This window comes from Protopterus annectens, chromosome 4.part1 (genome assembly GCF_019279795.1).
Source record: "Protopterus annectens isolate FY-2018-M chromosome 4.part1, PAN1.0, whole genome shotgun sequence".
Classification (NCBI taxonomy): Eukaryota; Metazoa; Chordata; order Ceratodontiformes; family Protopteridae; genus Protopterus; species Protopterus annectens.
In genome coordinates, this window is record NC_056734.1 from 911782772 (window position 1) to 911804978 (window position 22207).

At 36.9% G+C, this 22207-nt stretch overlaps 1 protein-coding gene across 1 annotated transcript in view; it reads left to right on the forward strand.

Annotated features, from left to right (window-relative positions):
- LOC122801339 (salivary glue protein Sgs-3-like) overlaps positions 1–22207 on the forward strand; it is a 276893-nt gene that overhangs the window by 253562 nt on the left and 1124 nt on the right. The gene's annotated exons all lie outside the window — the stretch shown is intronic.

The window sequence follows — 22207 nt, forward strand, 5'->3', positions numbered from 1 at the left end:
TGGCACAGCATACCCTGAGCTGTTAGCCAAATGGCAGAAGTTAAACCTAGACTCCAGTTTTTCTTACACCAAAATTCTTATTGAGCAGTACGAATTGGTTGAGAATACTTTAATAACTGAGATTAAAGCTACGGAGAGCGAGCTACATCAGCTCCTAGGGGTCAATGAACTGACAATGTTATGCAATGACCTGAGGCTTATGCTGTCTTCCCTTGACAGTAAATCTCTTCAGGACAAGAAGAGGAAGCTTGAAAGGGATTACATGGATTTCCAAAAGGGCCAGGTCTTTTCCTGGCCAAGGGAGAGAACTCCACACAATAATGATCGTTCTAACAACGTCATTCATCTGCCTCCGAAACCGGCAACTACAACCCGAGTTCCTAATAGTGGAACCACCCACTTGATGACGTCGACAGAGAATGTGAATGAAGAGATCCAATCATCGACACCTTCCCATTCTAGTTTGAATATGAAGACGACAACATCAGTCGCTTCCAAACCACGACAAGTCATTGTTGAAGCCATGGTACACGCTGAGAATGAAGACATAGTAGAGGTGCAATCGGCACCCACTACTCTCTACGAACATAAGGGGCATGACGTGCATAGAAAGCAATTAACCATTGATTCCTTCGTCAATTTAACGGAAGATGAGGTGTTTGGTGATGGAGAAGGGTTCCCTTCTTTTCCGCTGCCATCAAACCGTTCGAGAGAAGGACATGGTCTCCACAGAACAGGGCAAGGAAAAGGAAAAATACAGAGGAAGTCTTTCAACAACAAAGGAAGGCATTGAAGTCTGCTCCCAAGACCTAGTGATCAACATATCGAGGTATGAATTGAGTACACATGAACTATCTTTGTTGAACAAAGGGCTAGGTTTCATACCTTCCTGCTCCGATGACTTAACGGATATTATTGTTGACATTAAGTTGTTCACCAGGAACCTTGGTCTTAAAATGTTATATGGGCAGAGTAACTCTAACATCAAGGGCAATGAATTTGATGTTTTTAGGAAACCATCTACCTTCATGCCTCAACAGCATCCGCTGTTAGAGGCTTTTGAACGAGCTTGTGAAAATGACCTCTTTGATTTGTATAATAATAAGGATGTCAGGCCCAGCTTTTTTAACATGACATCAGAGGAGAGAGAAGCCATTTTCAGCTTGAAGAATAATGACCATATTGTCATTCGACAAGCTGACAAAGGTGGAGCCATAGTAATAATGGACAAGACCATATATAGTCACAAAATGGAAGTCATGTTATCAGATGGCGATACCTATCATCTTTTAAATGGCAACACCCTCAATAATTTGATTAAAGGAGTCCATGGGAGTCTGTATGACTTATTATTGACTCATGTCATTGACAATGAATTATATAATTATTTTTTGGTTGAAAACCCCCTAGTTCCCTCTTTCAGAGGCCTCCCTAAAATACATAAAGAACTTTGGGATCCACCATTGAGACTGATAATCTCGAGTAGAGGCTGGTTAACGGAGCCCCTATCCATTTATTTGGACAAGATGCTTAAACCAGTAGTCACACGAGTCAAACAGGTGTTGAGAGGCACCACACATTTTTTAGAAGACCTTGCCATTTTTAATAGGTCTTCACTCCTCAATAGTAGTGATCTTTTTGTAACCTTAGACGTCATATCCCTATTTACTTTGATACCTAATGATGTCGGTATGATTATGTGAGGCTATTTTTGGTCAAGAATGGACTACCCAGTGATAAGATCATTAGATGGCTATCCCTTTTAGAGTTGGTACTTGCCAATAATGTCCTTCTTTATAATGGTAAATATTATCTACAAACTAAGGGGGTAGCAATGGGGACCCCTTGTGCCAACGCCTATGCTAATTTGGTGTTGGCACACTGGGAGGATGTTTATGTCCTTAATAACACTGATTTCAAGATACATTTGAAACAACACTATAGTAGATTTGTGGATGACGTGTTTATGGTATGGGGAGGTACTGTTGAACAGTTGAAAGAATTCATGGCTTACTTAAATGGTACAACAGGATTCTTAATTTTTGACAGTATTTATTCGTCATGTGAAATAGATTTCTTAGATGTTAAAATAAGAAAGGGGTCAAGTGGCATTGACACTGAGTTATACAGGAAGCCATGTTGGAAGAATAATCTCCTACACCGCAGTAGTATGCATCCCAAACATGTCCATAGGAATATATTGAAGAACCAGGTTTTGAGGGTGTCTAGGCTGACCACACAAGACATGGCCTATGAACATCATAAGACACAATTGGCCAACAACTTCATTTCTAGAGGTTATAATAGAGCCGAGGTTTGTAGTGATATTTTAGAAGGTGATTTGCTTAGAACAGGGTCAGGTTTACCATTTATTAACAGAGTGGATGTTAGCCCACTACCCAAAAGGGATATTGGTGCCTCCACTGTTAATAGGTTAACCATTCCCTTTACCAACAAGAACAATCATGTTTTGCGAGTGATAAACAACAATTGGAAACTATTGATGATGGATGACAAGATCAAAACATTAGTGGATGACAAGCCCCGCATAGCATACAGGAATATGAAATCACCGAATAGGATATTATGTTATGATAGGACGTTTAATGACCAGAGTTTATCCCAGAGGACAGGCACTTTTGCCTGTCGCTCATGCAAACGGTGTAAATATATAGCTGATACCAACACATTTGTACATCCATTTACAGGGCATGCCTATGTCTTCAAGGGATACGCTGATTGCAGGACTACTAATATTGTATACATTGCTCAATGTCAGCTTTGCAAACAGTTTTATGTTGGCAAAACAAACAGATCCTTGCGTGAGTGCATAAGAGAGCATATTTATGCTGTAGAGAAAGATAACATCACTAATGCTTTGGCACGGCATACATTAGAACAAGGACCTACACATATTTTTAAATTTAGGGTGGTGGAGGTAGTCAATAGAAGTAATAGACTAGGGAACATTAGAAATTATACAGAGGAGAGGGAGAGCAAGTGGATCTTAAAGCTACAAGCACATAAATATGGACTGAATGACAGAATAACACTTAAACCCTTCCTAGCGGGTAGACCGCTTAAACATTAATATTGTACACATATTAATATAGTCTATATATATATATATATATATATATATATATATATATATTTTATATATATATTTTTATATATATTTTTATTTTGTCTTTTGTTGTTGTTATGTTTTTAAACTTGTACATTTTTGAGTATGGGAAGAGCTTGGCTCATGTTTCTGCAGCGTTGCTGTTTTAATTGTTTTTATCACCCATGTGATTTGTTAATATAAACAAGCTGTGATTCATGAGGGTATTTAAAGAGGATGTCGTCAGGTTGTCTTTTGAAGTCTGATGAAGCGTTGTAATAACGTGAAAGCGCTTACTACCTCGAGCCTGTCTGTTTGTTTGTACAGCATTAAATTTTGGATTATCTGGAGCCTCTGCAGTATTTTTTGTCACTCAGCATTTGGTGCACTCCTCGATTGTGTGTTTTTCATTTACAGTATCTTTTATTGAGGGTGCTTTACTCGGCAGGTATTGGTTTTTCTTTCAATTTTCATTCTTATTGTATGACAGAGGGTTTTAGCATTTCACACAAAACAGAACAAGAAGTTTTATGATTATAAGGCTAGGGCACATATTGCATTATCATCTGAATCTAGTCCTACTAATTAATAATACCAGTTGATTGGTCAGTAAAAGACTTAGGTGTTCTGATATCAAAAATAGAATTGCAAACCATCTTTTTGCAAAAGTACACCGGAACAATTTTTTTTTACCAAAGTGCACGTTAAATTGTTGTCACTTTTCATTTGTTGTTTTGGTGTAATAATAATACTAAGTATGATTCGTAAAAATTCATACATGCCTTGTACATGGTCTACCCTTTGACAAAGTGGTGTACACTGCTGACTAATATGCAAACCCAGCTATTCTAAAATAATTCTACAGAAAAAATGTATGGTTTATTAAACACTGGAAGTGTGAATACTTTCAAAAAGAAAAAAGGGGAAAAACTGCACCATTCAAAAGTGCATGGAGTCCCCATGTTTGTATAAAATTCCAATTTGTGTTCCATTTAATTTCCCTTTCACAAAAATTCTAGTTGGTTAGTAATAAGAAATTTTGCATAAATATGTTGTATTTAACCTTTGCTTTTGTAGCCCACCTGTAACGTAGCTCACTTCCATCTTTCAAGTCTGAAACATTATGCTATTCCTAGTCTACCAATGCCAATTTAATTTTACAGTTAGTTCCAGCCTATAACCTAGCATAAGAAATTTGAGTGACCTAGAAAGCCTTTTCTCAATCCAAAATATTAAATCAGGTCTGCGTAACCATTAATAATGGGAAGGCTTTAAGTATAACAGCCGAAGGATTACTAAAGGCATTAGTACCGCCCCACCAATCTGTTTCCCTGGGATTTAAGATTTTTTTTCATAAGCCATTAGTGATAAATACAAGTCCTGAAAACCAGGATTATTTAGAACCAAGTCACATTTCAACCTTGTAAAATAACATCATTGTTAACTGTACTAAGCAAAAACTCCTCAGTCTGCTGTTTAAATGAGTTAGCTGTATCTCATGTCTTTTTCTTTGTTGCATGCATGTTTGTTTTTCTTTCAGCTTTTCTCAGTTAGGGGTCACCACACTGAAACTCCAGTCCACTAATGATTGGCAGTAGATTTTCATGAATGCCGAGATGCCAGCTTGATGTCCAACCTTCAACGAAGGCACACCCATTTACGCATGTCTTTCGAATGCCACCCAACTGCGGGGAGGACATGCAGACTCCACACAGAAGGCACTCCCCATACTCCAGCCAAGAATTGAACAGGAGAACCTCTTGCTGTGAGGCAACAACGCTACCGCTGCACCACCCTGGCTGTCTGCATAATTCCCATAATTTCAAGTTGAGTAAATGTACAAAATGAAATGTGATTGCCATGTAAGAACAACAAAATATCAAAACTCACAGTAGTATCTGGTGGTACAATGGCACAACTGCCACCACAGTTACCTCCAGATGACAGTATGTCACCAGCTGTGCAATCCAGTTGGTTGGCACTGATGGGGTTTGAATCCCAACATTGCCAACAAAGGATGAAGTAATAGCTAATATAACCTGGCCCCCAAATCAGAAATGGAGCATGCACTGCTATCCTTTGTATGGGCTTCCAACTTCCACTCCTAGAGTTTTTTTTAGCCAAACACCTTTAACTCCCTGCCTCACCACTGTCGCAGTGAAACAATGTATTCTAATGTCCTCTTTCCCCAAGTGATTTTCTTTCATATAATATATGATTTTCACACACACACACACACACACACACACACACACACACACACACACACACACACACACACACACACACACACACACACACACACAATTCCCCAAGAAGGCTGTCAGAATTTAAAAATTCCCCATAACCTTCTTCTTGGCATGGTAGTACTGCAACACCCTAGACTAGGACCAGAAACACCACAGTTACATCCTGCTCTTAAACTAAAACAGATATGAAATCATGTATATTAATATTTTTCACTCCTAAAAGGCTTAAGCAGTCTCATGGGAGATGCATGCCACAGAGCTTGTTAACCAGCAATGTAAATAATGATTGCTTATTTGAAACTTGTATTCAAACTGATGTGTTTGGTTTTATAAAACGTTCTGATGAAGTCCTGAGCTGTTGAGATGAAAGAGCTTAACATTTTACAACTGCATCACTATGTTAATACTAAATTGTCAGTTTCAGTGTGCAGTGACGGTTTATTTGTTCCCTGGCAGTGCCTGTGATTATGTGGACATTATTCCTGATGTTTGTTAGTTTTCTCTCTGATTGCTCTCTTCTTAGATAAATAAAAGTCCATTGATATAATAAATAAATAAGTGACAGCCACTAGAGATTAAATGTAAATAAACGTTTCATTAGACTAAAGGAAATACAAGGAAATTGAGTCTTATGAATCTTCCCTGTACCCAACCTTAAACTGTACTTCCTCCTTCGAAGAGGGCTTGGCCACTCATGTCCAGGTTGAGTTTGTGAGTTCCCATAAGATCATCCATGCCCCTTTTGAAGGAAGACAAGGTATCATACTACTTCATTTGCAGGTTGAATCTGTTCCAAAGGTGATACATGATGAACCTATCACTCCATAGTGTTTTACTTATCTGTTGGTAAAGATTTAGATCATTGGTTCTAGTGTTAATGAGACTGTTTGATTTGGGGAGATGCAAGGTATGCAGAACAACTGAGTCATCACTTGCACAGAAGGCAAATCATAGATCAACCCTCAGAAGTCTAAAAGATACTCAATAAAGAGGTAGCACTTCCAAGTTTTCCTAGTAATTTATGGGTTTTATGCCAGTGATCTTCTTAGTTAATGACCTCTGGAATCTTTCTAGTTGTTTGGTATGTCTAGATATATATATATATATATATATATATATATATATCTATCTATCTATATATATATATATATATATATATATATATATATATATATATATATATATATATATATATATATATATATATATATATATATATATATATATATATATATATATATATGGGGAGACTGTGCAAAATAATTGCCCTAATAGTGCTGAATACAGTAGAATAATAGCTTCTTTAGATATAGTTGATATTCCATTCAAAACTAGTCGTGCCAAGTTAAAGGACTTCCTGATGACTGTTATTACAAGATGAGCAAAGGAGAGGGAATCATCAAACCTTTTCCAAAGTTCCCTAATAACATTCCAGTTTTGCAGTGGAGTATTGCCCATGTTTTATGCTAGGGGAAGGCTATGTCTACCAAAAGTTAGAATTTTGCACTTCTTTGGATGTTTTCGTGTACTGGGTATTTACAAATACACCTTCTTGCTGAATAGTTTGGGCATCAGAGGGAGACTTGACAGTGATTCTCAGTTTGCATTTCTCTGCAAATGTTGTTTGACAGATGTCTTAGTTCATGATCTGGAGATCAGAAAAATGAATGCAGAATAGGAGAGATTATGGCACCGAGCCCTGTGAAACACCATTAGTCACCTTCTTTTTATTTTATTTTATGAGAAACCAGCCACCCACACCTTCTGGGTTCTAACTTTTAGCCAATTTGCTATCCATCTTACCGTATTAGGATCCATTTCATGATATGTTTAGTTTGTAACTATGCTAATATGAGGGATGGTGTCAAATGCCCTGGCCAGGTAAAGATACACCATGTGGATAGCATGACTGCTGTCAATAGCCTGTGATATCTTTCAAAGAACTTAACTAAATTAATTAGACAGGATATGCCCTTGACAAAGTCAATCTGCTGCTGGTCCAGTCTGATGAAAATGTTTGATAACATACTTTACTGAGACATTTATAGTTTGTTCCCTGGCTTTGCAAATGAGACTTATCAGGCCTATAATTCCCAGGGTAGGTAGCAGGGCCATCCTTAAGTAATGGCATCACTACAAGAGTAAACCACACCTCAGGGACAAAGCCTGTGGCTAAACACAGACAAAGCAGTTTAAGGGCTGGCTCTGCTAGGCCTTGTTTAGTACTCTTCATGTAACAGCCAGGTATATTATCAAGTCCCACACAAGTATTTTTAGTCTTGGAGAGTACCTTCAGTACATGTGCTTTAATAATATGGAGGACTTGAGAGATTCAGGGAATGTAGACTTTGGATTGCCATTTCTGCAGTAAAGAAAAATTGCATTGAATTTTTTTTTCCTGGTATGTTGACAGTGTCTCTTGAGTCAGAATAGATAGTGAAACTTTGGAAGAGTACAGAGCAATGCTGCATATTATTTCATTGTTTCTTATCATATCAGGTAACTCTTTGCCTGCAGGCAAACATAACGCTCACAAACCTCCACAGACTCACTGTGTACTTAAATAAAAATGCCACCAATATACCTCACCTTTTCAGAGAAGACCAGACAGATGGCACGCAGAGATTGATTGAACAATACATTTTACCTACCTATGATAGAGGAATGAGATTTCATGATGGGGTAAATACTGTTTCTTCTTCCCAGAACAATGCTTCTGCTTCTCAGTTATTGCAGGAAATGTGTGGGATCATTTTATAGGGGAGCGGAACTGTCATTGTGTTAATCCTTTTCAAGATGCAGTCTCCTCCAGTATGATCCATTTATCTGCAGAAGCTTGTTATCTTAAGGACAAATTGGAACAGTTATTATGTAAAGAAACTAGTACTCACATCAATATTTTGTACTTGCAATGATGTATTGAACTTAATATAACTTCCAGGGGTCTGAGAGCCTCTAAACCTCCTACTACACCTTTTGATGAAGGGAATCCTGATGATATGGTATTTCATAAAAGGTGGCTAGAGGCAGCACATCAATGTTCGTTAGAACGGATTTGTATCCTAATTGACAGAGATCACCTTAAGAGGCAGCAGCTTAAGGGAGAAGTTCTATCAGTGAGTACAGAATTACAAAAACATATTTCCTTATATAAATTGGATGATATGCTGAAAGAAATTAATATTAGACTAACTGAGTTAGCACAAGAGTTGATAGAGCAGAAAAGTCACAAAATTAATCGAGACATTAAAGATTATAATTCTGATCAGGTGTTTTTATGGAAACACAAGAATAATAGGTCCCTGTCTACGGGAGATAGGGACCAAAGTTATAACAACACTTCCTCCTCCACCTCAATGTCTTTTGCAACTTCGGAAGAAGCAGAACATAATGAAATGAAGAATGACGGCGAATATTTTCCAGCTCTACCTGGGGCTAATAATCCTGAGGATTTCGACGGGCATTTTTCAAGTGTTAGCCAGTTTAGCAGTTGTAAAAATACTTTCAATAATTACAGAAAACGTGGCCGTAATGATTGAGGACAACAGAAGAACTTTGTCAGGAGTTCAAAGGGACAAAATAATAAAATAAAATGATGGAACCAGCAGGTGTGTTCCGTGTAATGACTCTTTTATACTTAATGTTTCGAACTGTGACATTTCATATACTGTATTATCTGTGCTTCATCTGGGACTTAAATACATACCTAGAGCCTTTCCTAGGTTACATTTGTTGAAAAGTGAAATATTTTTGCTTAGCAGAAAGTTGCATTTAATTGATTATTTTTATAGAAATGACAATATGGAGTTTGGAAATGGAAGTGTGAATTTAAATGAAAGTTCTGATGAGTCTTTTTATTCGTGTTCCTCAGCATTATATAGTTTTGATGAACATGATATTAATGCATATGATAATTTAGATACCAGTACTATTCAGGCAAAAAGCTATTTCATTCCTCCATTTGTAAATAACTGTACACAAAGTTAAATTTCTACTTTAAATTTTGAAGTAGGGCATCTTTATAATACATGTGTTAGTACTAAATCTGATATTTGTTTTAACTTAGGCAAGCAACAATGGTTGGAATTTTGTGGTAATAAGAATTTAGTGGTGAAGCCTTCTGATCAAGGGGAACCAGATAGTAATTTTGTATTATACCCAATATTTGAATATCTGCTATGGTCATCTTAACAATGTGGAAGTTTATGAAAAATGTGAGATTTCTCATTATTTTAGAGCAGTTGATGAATATTTATTTCTACTTCTACTTAATAAGGGGCATTGACTAGGTTATTTTTCAACTAAGGATGTGACTAAAAAATTAATGTGGAGAATTGAAGCATAGCGGTATTTTATTGCCTTCCTAAAACTCATAAAGGCTTGGAGCATCACAGTGGAAGACCCATAGTCTCCACTTAGAAATATTTTTGAGACATATTAGTAATTTATTACATGAATATCTAAAAAAAGTGTGCCTTGAGCATTCCCTCTTTTGTGAGGGATAGCCAGGATTTTTTGTATAAAATCAGGAATTTCCAGTTGAATTGTTCCGGCTATGTATGGATGTCAAAAGCCTTTATACAAATATAATACATGAGATAGGAATGCAGGCCTTGTTTTATTTTCTGGGTGATTCCCCAATGTCACATTTTCTTATTGAGATTGTGACTTTTTGTTTGAAAAATCATTTCTTCATATTCAGTGGGAAACTTTTCACCAGTTTAGGGAATGGCCATGGTGGCAGCATTTGCCCCCTTGTATGACAGTTTAGTCATGGCAAAGTTTGAGATGAACTATATATATCCGCACAGCTATTAAAAGTCTAATGCTATTTTATATCTGAGATTTATTGATGATTTGATTTTTTTATGTAAAGGCTGAGTTGAAAATGCTGGGGCATTTGTTAATGATTTGCAAATTAATACTATGGGCTTTAACTTTGATGGAATTCAATTAGGTTCTGAGTTAAATTTTATGGACATTAAATTAGATGGCTTGGAGACTGGTTTATATAAGAAATTTGAACAGAGAAACCAGTTTCTGTATGGTAACAGCTGCCACCCTGGACATTTATTGTCCATATTACCTTATAATGAGTTCTTGAGAATTCATAGATTGTGTAGTATTGATGAGGAATTTAATAAGGAAATAGTGTCAGTTGAAAAAAAAATGTTTCTTAATAGAGATTGCAATGTGAATGATGTTACAGAGGCTAAAATTAGAATAATAGAGATGAGATGGGGAACTGTTAGGCGCAACATTAATTTTAGTTTGAATAATCATACGAGACATGCCCTTACTTTAATCATAATGGACCTCTGGATAAGGGTAATCAGCGAGAGGTTTATTTTGTCACTACTTTTAATATACTTACTGATAAAATTGTTAAAGAGTATTAAACAGTTTTGGCCCATGTTATCAAAGGACAAAGATTTATGCTGCTTGTTACTTAAACAGATTAAAATGTCTTATAAAAGAGCAAGAAATCTAGGGCATATGGTGGTACATAATCAATTTTCCCCCAGAAGTTAGTAAAAATAGAAGTATTGTGGTCAAGAGGGGCACTGTCTCTTATAATAGATGCTCAGTTTGTAAATATTTGGTTAATTCGTTTTCACATATTAACGGAGTTAGATTTGTTCCTAGGCATCATTTTACTTGTTGCACAGAAGAAATTGTGTTTGTTTTGAAATATTCCTGCAACTTGTTCTACATTGGAGAAACGTATAGATGTTTTAAGGTTCAACTTCAAGAACATGTGAGGGATACTAAAAATAAAACAAACAGGAAAGTACATTAGGTAATCACTTTTTACATTACCATAATTCCAACCCTGATAATCTTAAAGGCTGTGTTCTACAAAAGGTTGAAGTATGTTTGGGAGAATATACCAGTTTAAAAGATAACTTACTTAGGAAAGAAACTCTTTTTATTTTAAAGTTTGGTACCCTAGAGCCTTTTGGGCTTAATAAAGAAAGCAACAGGAAGTATGTGATTTAATTGAATTATTGAATAATTGGGGGAGGGTATTGTCTTTTGCAATGGTGATGAAAGTATTTAAAGCAGTTTTTTTAAGTGTGTTTTACTCTTGGAAGATGGTGTATGCCAAGGTGCTAAGTGTTTTAATAAAGCTGGCTTTCTATTTCTCCTTGTCAGTGGCCTGTTTTTGGTGGCATTTTTATTTTTTTTTTTATTTTGGTGGTATCGCTTTTCACTGTGTACTTAAACAGATTTCAAAAACAAAATGTCCTGTTGAAGAAGATTAAGTTTAAGATGTTTCTGTAGTTCAAAAAATGTTTTCTAACATATGTAACAACATTCCCACCAACTGATACCAAAGCATTATCAAAGGGATTGGTCGGAACAGCAAGATAGCTAGATAAAAACTTCATCATGTGTACACACAGTAACCTTCAATGGAATATCGTTGCTTACAAGAACTGCTACTGTTTTTACCAATCCCTCACTGTTATCCAACATCGGACCTGCTAGAGTGTTATGCAAAGTTAATCCAGAAGGAAGAACCATAAAACTTGAATTCCCTTGTGAAAGATTTAGACTGCTAGGATTCACCATAAAAATAAAAGTAACACAACAAAGCTGCAAAAAATGAGTCAGGTTGTCTGCATCAATAGCAAAAAAATAAAGAAATAAATACATAAATAAATAAGTGAAATAAAAACAAAATAACATTTTCATAGATGATACTCAGCACTTTCATCTCCATTAAGAGACTTCTTCAGGCTAAAGTATCTAAAATATTTTATTCAATGAAATACAATTACTTAAATCACTTGACTTAATTAATGTTTTAACTTCTTCCTTTTTAGGAATATTTTAAAGTTCTCTTTATCAGTTAACCACTGGAAGTTACAGACTTCTAATCTGAGTTGCCAACAATATTCCCTCCACTCTAACTCCTCTTGTGAATCAACTCTGAAAGCAAAATCATTCACTTGCTCAAATGCAGTGAATAAAAAATTACTATTGCTGCAACTGCATGCATGCTTAGCTAAAGCATTAGTGAAATCCTCACATTCTACAGCATGCAAATGTTCGTAAATTCTGTGAGAAAGTTCACTAGTTGTTCTGCCTATAAAAATGGTTAATCTGAGAAATATCAAAATCAAAGTACCTGGAAATTTTAATTGTAAAAGGAAGGTTGTGGTATATGCCACTAACGGCACCAAACGTATGTCCTTGTATATAGGTAGAACAATTAATACACTTTCTTCACCTTTTTCTACATTCATTAATAAAATGATATTCTGCAGGACAAAAACAAAAAAAAAAACAAACAAAACATCACATTTCATGCTTTCCCAAATATTTAACAGTTTATTTGATTCCATTTATCATAATTAATGATGGAATATGTTTTACAATGTTTTTATTTATTTCCATCCCAGTCCAGATTTTTCTATCATATAATTTATTGTATTTTTTGAAGTAATAGCATGCTACAATGTCCCTCACTATCTGATTTTAAGCTAATAGTTTTTTTTCTAATTAAAATCACCAGTTTTAGGAGGGACCAAACAAAAATGTGAATCAGAATTCAGGGACAGTGGAGAAGCATGCCCTGTTTATAAACTTTGAATAAGTAGCAACCACTAATGTATCACAGTATGTTTCTGTTTCTGCTTTCAGTTAGTCAAGTTAGCTCATGTGTTTAATTTGGGGTAACCAGAACCCAACTGCTGTCCTCATGTGAGTATTCAGGATTCTGTAAACTTTCCTTGGAGTGTCATGTCACTCTGATATAACTGCACTAGTACACCTAATATTTCCAGACCTGACTCATTTTATAAATGTTCACATTACTACAGTTCTAACTTTCTACTACCTTACTCATAGTTTTCTTCATTGGACATCCTGTTGATATTTACAAAACTGGGGGTGGAGTTGCCTGGTTAAATCATGTGTGTGTTTATTAAGATGGCAAAAACCTTCAGGATTCCATATCACTGGCTTCAAACCTTAAAGTAGGAAGGTGCATGCCTTTCTACCATCCTTGTGAACCAGCACTGTGAAATCTATGGGTAATTGCTATGTTATGCAACTTAACCTCTCTTTGCAGTTAATTTTGTTGTACTCACACAAGGAGCAGTATAGTGAGAAATAATGTTATCGCAAACCAGAAATACCTCAGAGATAGACAGCCCTGCTATATACAAAAAGGTTTTACAGAAAAGGTCAGTTACAAAACACTGGACAGATTACAGTGTAGTGTAAGAAAGAGACAGAGAGAGAATTCTTTAATGCAGCAAATCATGAAAAAAGATCAGGAGATCCACCATCTGTACTCATTTCATATTTCACAAAGACAAGTTGATTGCGTACATGCATTTTATGTAAGGTAATCTACAACAGATAGCAGCATAAGACAGATAACCAGAGACAGCTATGGGCTGACAGACAAGTAACTGTAGTATACTTAACTTTTTACAGGAGGATGCTCTACAAAGTTACTTGTGAATATGTCCATAGAACCAGTCATTTTCAACATTTCTTCAAACAACATAAAATCACTTCTGTTTTTGCACAGTTGTAACAGCCACAGTACGAAATCACAGTGTAGCTCCTGAGTTCTTGTTTTGTTTTCAAACACTATACGTAGGGAAAGTATAGCTGAATTATAACTGATTTTACATCATAGTTGTCTTATAATGGTTAGCACTATAATTGCCTTTTGCTCTTTCATATATGATTTACTTCTAGAAGTGTCTCCAACAATCTTTACATAACGTACTAAGAAAGCTTTTTGTAGGATTTTGATCAAGGTCAGTAATCATATTATACATGTTTAACAGTTTTGTACATGCAATTTGAGTACTGGCTGACACTTTTGTTTTGGGGAGTTTTATAGCTATTGCATCCCTGCTTGCTAGGATGTAGTTAAAATCACACAGTAGAATGATTTCTTGAAATTTACAATCTTCAAGAAGCTGAGAATTAGTACAGTTTGGATTGAACTTTACAAAACAACCAGTGCATATTAGTTAACATTTAAAAGGGTTCCTTAATGTGAAATTTTAGCCATAGTAGGTATTCCATTGTTGATTAAACTAACTATCTAGAACATGTGTGGCAGGATTGAATGACTTTGAAAAATTTGTCCCACCATATCTTCAATCATTAGAGAGGGAGGAATGTTCTAGTAGTTTAGAAACTATACATTAATTTCATAAGTTATATTATCAAAATATATTGAAGTTTCAACTACACCCTTTCTCCATTCTCATTGTTAGGATCAAGATTGTTTTAATACCTGAAAGGTTACTCTTACTATGTAATTTAATCACACACTTTACAGTAAGTCTTTCGGCTTTTCCCATTTAGGGGTCACTACAGTGGAACTCCAGTCCGCTCATGATTGGCAGTAGATTTTACGGTGCCAAGTTGCCAGCCCGATGCCCAACCTTCAACAAAGGCATGCCCATTTACGCTCGCACCTACCTGCATGTCTTTAACATCACTCGACTGCGGGGAGGACATGCAGACTCTACACAGAAGGTGCTCCAGCCGAGAATGGAATGGGAGAACCTCTTGCTGTGAGGTGACAGTGCTAACCACTTTACCACTGCAGCTTCATCCACACTTTACAATGAGTTATAATAATAAAGAAATGTTTGAAAGCAATCACTAATAAAATTTGCACAACTGTAGAATCCTTCCACTACACATTGCTTTGCCTAAATTTGAAAAACACCATAAAAAACTGACAAGTCTAAAAAAAAGTTTAATTCGTAAGTTAGCTTCTAGATATTATTTAAAAAAAATGAAAATCTGGAGCTGCTAAGGCTATAAAATTCCTTAAGCAGTACTATAAGCAGATTATAAAGTTGTGGAAGCAAACTGATAGCATTAATAATTATGTCAACAATCTTTTAGAGAATTAATCTTATTGAGTTAGTGCAAACAAATTCACTTCACAAGAATTTACAGCTAAGGACTCTGAGCAACACAGAATGAGAAGTTGCATAGAAACTGATATACCATAATGAGTGTTACCCCATCCACTTTCTCTAAAGAATACTACACAAACAGAGGGATAGTGAATTTCTGATGAGATAAGCATGTGTTCCTTACAACCGTAGAATTTGCTCAAGAGACACTGTCCACTAGCAAATGGAATGACAGTGCTGCAACTGGCACATTTTCTTAATTGTTCAGCAAGTGTGAACATAGGTAAGAAAAATGAGAAGAGAGTGTAGCTTAATTAGGCAGTGTAAAAATTTTGCATTATGTTGTGTTAGGTTGAGGCATAATAGTTTAGGTTGTTACATCACAGACAAGAAGTACTGGGTTTAATTCTCACTAAGGGAAATTGGCTGTGCATAAAATGGACCAAAAAGGCAGCTTACCTATGAACCTATATACATATCAAATAGTAGAAAATCATATGACTGTTTTAAACATAAATGTTGTGATGCTAAGCACTAGCTAGGAAAATATGATTAAATGAGGACTAAAACATATTCCTGCCAATGTTTTTATAAGAGCAGTGATAAAAGTGAATTGTATAATTCTTGATATTTACACTGATTATGGAAAAACAGATGTGCTGAAATATGTGTTGCAGGCATTTATCAAACCTAACTGTAATGTTATGAAAGGATATTATAATATATTGACATAACTTACTTTTATATATAATTTTTGTCCCCCACCACGAAGGACCTTGCCTGATGCCAAGAGCTCTTTGGCCCATTCATTCATACCTGGAATCCACATCAGCCTTTTATTCCCTGAAAAGCCTTGGGCAGGAGGGAGTGGGCCACCTTGCTGGTTCTGGGGTGATGGCAAACCCCCTGGTGGCTTCTCTGTTCCTGCAATTGCTATCTCCTTAGGGGAAGTACTTCCACATGCTGGTTTCCTCTTGGCTACTGTCCAAATCCACTGTGGTTATAGAAGCATAGCCAGCTTGGAGCTCTACTAGGTGAATACCTATAAACACTGGGCTCCTGCTAGGTGCACCCACATTATAAGCCAAAACTACCACCCTTCCACCAGGATAGCCAAGCACTTAGCAAATGATGACCATCATTCTGTCTGTCCAGCTCCTAATAGGCACCTGAGCTGCTGGCTGAATTTGGGTAGCCAGTGGTATAGTCAAGGCTTTTACCCTCTATGCCACATAGCTGGCTATAAGTCATGTTTTACTGACAACTTCAATTCATTGATATTTAATGAATTTGGGGGATGATGTTATGCAAACAGAAACAGGGAAATGACTCTAATTTTGTTATTGCACTTATCCAAAAGTACAAGAATAATGTCACATACTTTGGTAAGGACTTTTAGATAATTTATTTTTAGTATACTCAATCTCAAAATCTACCTTGTACAAGTTAACAAAAAGTTTTGGTGTAAAACTAACTTTACTGTGTTAATAAAAGTCTGAAGCAGATTGTCTGAGATTCAGGAGCCCTTAAAACCTACATGGAACAAGCCTTCTGCTTCATTTTTGCATCAAGTGAAATGTTTATGATGGACAATTCTGAATCATAAAATCCCTTCTTCCCCTACCTCTGCACATATTCTTCTACATCTTTGATGTGTGAACTGAATCTGCGGGGTTCAGACATTTGTGGTTGAAAAAGGGTTTTGTATAACTGATGTGATGTTCTGCAGAACCTATACCAGCAGCAGTAGCATGCCCCCCCCCCCCCCAACTTGGAAACATTAAGAACCTCCAGCTGTTATCCATATGCATGCTAAGAATAAACAACATTCTTTCTTATTCTTTGGTGATCAGATTGAGCATTCCTTCACCATACCCCCAAGCAGTGAGTCATAATCTGCTCTATAATATCTGACCTTGGAGCATTCAAAGTGTATGCCTCCAAACTGGACAGGTAAGTGCAATTCCCACAACACCACTTTCATGCATTACAGGGACATACACAGCCCTGAAAAACAAAACTGCCTACCTAGAGTGCCTCATAAAAATGAAATGTATCCAGATTACAATGAAAAATACTAAAATAAAAAATAAAATATTATTTATTTGACATTTCTTTATTGGGAAAGTCTGACTTGTCATAGAACTCATTTTCAGTAGCAGCCCTAAGAGAAAAGCTCCAGTAACATAAAATAAAACACAGGCTGTAATTAACTAATCAGAAAAAAAAAACACTGCTAGCAAAATGGATCAGATTTGAACAAGCTGAGCTATTTTAACTTCAAAAAATAATTAAATAAATAAATGATGAAAGTTAAAATCATAACAAAATCCAAGCTACACTATCAAAATACATCTAAAATGAAATATGAAAACATATTAAATGAGAAAACAAGATTTTTTTTACAGGGAGGGAACCCCCACACCCCTTGCTAATTATATATACCAACTCAGAGTATACAAAACAGTAGGGAAGGAGCAAATTCCCACGTCCCACTCTACAGTGGTTTCCAGCAGAGTAATGTTGTCATTCTGCAGTCATATGACTAATCACCTCTGCTGTCATTACAGATATTTTGTATTATGAACATTAAGTTAAAATCAAGTGTTCCCACATGCATATATTTATTTATTTATTTATTGCATTTGTTTATGGGGCAGGTCCATTGGGCCTAGGTGAGCCCATTTTCAGTGGAGACCCAGGAAGAAAAGCTCCACATTGGAATAAACAAATAATTCAGATTATATACAAACATGACAACAGTACAGAAATACATACCGGATCGGTCGAAGCCTGGGTTAACAACGACCGCCACCAGTACTGTTGGCCAACAGGGTGCTGGCGGAAATTGGGCTACTGTTGGCTGAAGGAGGAAAAGAGGGGGAAGGCATGCCTGAAAGCAGGTAAAGGCTAGGACTGTGATAGTGAAGGTCGGAACTTTGAATGTTGACAGTATGACTGGTATAGGGAGAGAGCTAGCTGATATGATGGACCGAAGGAAAGTTGGTATATTGTGTGTGCAAGAGAAAAGATGGAAGGGTAGCAAGGCTAGGTGTAGCGGAGGTGGTTTCAAATTGTTTTATCATGGTGTGAATGGGAGGAGAAATGGCGTAGGCATTATCCTGAAGGAACAGTATACTAAGAGTGTTTTGGAGGTGAAAAGAGTGTCAGATAGAGTGATGTTTATGAAGCTGGAAATTGATGGTGTAATGATGAATGTTGTTTCCGAAATGGGAGAGACAAAATTAGACAATCACTCTGACCTTGCCTGCCCCAATCCTTCCAGCACCTGAGGTGCTAATCAAATTTCTGTCATCTGGACCATAATCAGGACTATATCCCCCTATACTATTGGACCTTGGGCTGCTTGATGGCAGTTTTAACTAATTCAAAAACATGCAAGTTAAGTGCTCATGTGGATCATTACATCTTAAAAACAACAAGGACACTGTTTCAGTTTAGTTAACATTACACTGTGAAGGTATTTTTACTATATTGTCTTCTAAAATAACTGGAAATCTGTTGTGATATCAGTAGATATGGGGTGGACAGATATATTATACAGAGAATTTCAAATCATGCATTGGTAGTGATGAGAAAGAATGCAGAGGACATACAAGAGGAGGGGTGGCAATGGAACCTGGGAAAATAAAGTTGTGCAAACAAGCTCAAGTATTTAATGGAAATAGCAGAGCAGGTAGTGAAATAAATCACAGGGGAACATGTGTGTGTGTGTGTGTGTGGGGGGGGGGGTGATAACATGCCAACACTAAGGTTGCATGTAGGGTCATGATACATGGGTACAGAACAGGAAGAGAGAACACAAGGAGAATAATGGTACTAAAAGGGAGGCTGAAAAGAGTGACTCAGGGTGAGGCAGAACTTATGAAGAGGAGAGCAGGGTGGCAGATAAGAGGAAAGATGGGGATACAACTATTAATGTGGAAAGTGAAAGGAGAAAGAAGGAAACGTTTTGGATTAGAGAGGAACAACATATGGGAGTCAGTAACCTGCAATAACACCATACATGAAGCATTCCAAGAATATTATGGGGAATTGTCTATAGAAATGTAGGCAAGTGGAGAGACTTCTGACACTTGGAAAAGGCTAGCACTGATGCACAATGGTAAGTATGAGCTGACTAGATGAATAGTTAGGGGTGAAGTGACAGCAGCAATCAGATGTATGAAAAATGGGATGTTCAGCAACTAGATGGCTTTCCCACTTATTTTTATACAAAGCTAAGTACAGAGCTGGGGAGATGCTAGAAGAAGTATTCAATGGCAACATGAAAATGAACTACACAATCCACAAAGGAAAAGAAGCAGTTTTTGTTCTTTTACTCAAGGGCAAAGTAGGACAAAAGGATGCAGGCCAATCTCCCTACATACTGCAGTTGCTAAACTATTCCCTAGGGCATTAGTGTCCAGGTTAAAAGACAAGGTGCCAAAAGTGGCAGCAGAAGAACAGATGAGTTTTGTGAGCAGGAAGTCATTGAAAAACAATGCATTTTTAATACACTTTTAATCAGGTATGTCCACTTGACAAAACTGTCTGTTTTCAGGGGAGACCGGGGGGCACTTGCTAGTTAAGTGACTTGCTTAACATCACAGTAGGCAAGTGAAGCTAAAAGGAATCAAACCCTGTACCCTTTGATTACAGGAAGCAGCTCAATATACTCTAAAGCCTTAATTATCAGTGTGAACTGGCAGAACTACAGTTATATATTATAGAGCAGACAGAGAGGGAATGGTAGAGTGTTAGTGGACATTCAGAAAATATATGATATGGCTAGTTTGCAAGTTTTGATGTGAACATTAAATCAGGTGTTTGGAGAGGATGTGTACTTGCAGGGAATAAGCACTAGGTTATATGTGTTTAACTGGGTGGCATTCCAGTGGGGGTCTTTTAGCTCTGAGTTTATTCCTCATTACCATGGAAACATTTACACAGAGTGTGAGGCTTTACCTGGACATTTGAAGAGACAAATGCACAGATGTAGTGTAAATAAATTTACAGTTGATCACATAGTAGTACTGGAAGATGTGCAAAGTGTTGCTAGCTGTGTTGGATGTCTTTGAAAAGTATGAGAAAGAGATGGGCCTCACACATCACTCCTCAAAAGACACTGGACGCCATGGCAAGAGGACAAAGAAGTGGTAGTTGGTATGACAGGTGGTAAGTTAAGGTGTTTTCTGTGGATCTGGCATATGTCTTGAACCTCAAGACAAGGCTTATGGAGCTCATGGGCTTGGCCCAGGAGAACCTGTTAGGAGCCCAACAGCAGAAAAAGATCTGGTATGACAAGAATGTTCGAGCCCAAGAGTAAGCTGCGGGACAGCAGGTTATGGTGCTCATTCCTGTCAGACACAATAAGCTACAGACAGCTTGCCCGGGACCCTCTGAAGTGGTAAGGAAAGTCACTGATGTTAACTACATGGGAGAACTGCTAAGCAGGAGGCAGGGGTACAGACTGTACCATGTTAACATGACATAGCCTTACCATGCTAGAGAGGCCCTTATGCTGAGTATTTGTAGTAAGAGACAGGAGGATTCTGAGGGGGATCTATGGCTATGCAAGCCAGCCAGCAAGATGCCAAGTTACTATGGTGGAGCCTAGAGTTGCAGGCATATGATATGACAGTGCAGCACTGTAGTGGGGTCTGCAATGTCAAGGCAGATAGGATCTCAAGACATCATATGGGGTAATGTATTCCCAGATAGGCCCATTCCTCTCAAGCAACGTTTCTCAAAGGTCACTTTAAAAACAAGTCTGATTCTTCAAAGGGGGGGGGGTGTAACCTTAGGAAGTACTACCAGCCATGCCAGGAGAATTAGGGCAGTGGATGTGTAACATATGTCAGCACAGCTAGCTGGAATTTTGTAAAGAATTATATTTTATTTGACTATCAAAAAGATTTGTACAGATGAGTGTGTTGAAAATGTATTTGAAAAGCTGCTTGTGTTAAAAAACATATCAACAGTGAGACCTGCTGTGCAGCAAAGAAATGTACATTCATTGTTGTAACTGTTTAAATGTGCGTGTTTTAACAAAGGATACTGGAAAAGAAGGTGTTCATCTCAGTCCCAGCTACTTTGAAAAATAGCTGAAATTAAATTAGGCCATAAAGATTGTATCTTGCGGTTCTGGTTGTAGCCAAAGACAAAATATCTGGGATACCAAGTAATAGGAAGCCTTCTTTATTGTCTCTAGCAGGGAGCTAATTGCTGCTTTGGAAGGGTAGATGTTTGAAATTAATTTATGACTTCCAGGAGCTGCAGCATGTAAGAGCAAAGCTCTATCTGTATGTATAGTAACACATCGGTCCTAAAATCCTGGCAGCTTCTAGTGTTGGGGATAGTGAGGGGAGCACAGTCAGATGACCAGATGTGATGTCATTCTGTAAGCTGTCCAAGAAATAATATTTAGATATTATACTGAGAAGACCCTCAGCCAGACTGGCACTCTGTTTCTGGAACATGATATAGAAGGATTCCTCACCTACTCCATTCTGTCTTGCTCTAGTAAGTAATCAGGGAATAACAACTCTTTAGATCAGTCAGGAAAAGAGAGTGATATTAGCTAAGTATTGTTTGACCTGTAACTGTGTGAACCTGTCCACCTGTGTTATTTTTAATATTTCCTTTGAATCTCTTGTGTTTACTGTAAATAGATATTTTGTATTTTTATGTCCTTTTATTTGTTATTAAATATACTTAAACTTTACATTGTGGCTGGTCCTTTTGAGAAAATATTTAAGTTTTGACAGTATTTGCATATATTTATTTGGTGATAACTCTGGCCATGCCTGAAAGCTTTGCTGTTTGCTCAACATTACAATTTATATTACTATTAATTTCACTCAATACAATTGGATATCCTTTTAAGAGCCTTATAGTAATTGACTGGTGGCAATGAATCTAACATATTCTGAGCAAAGTTG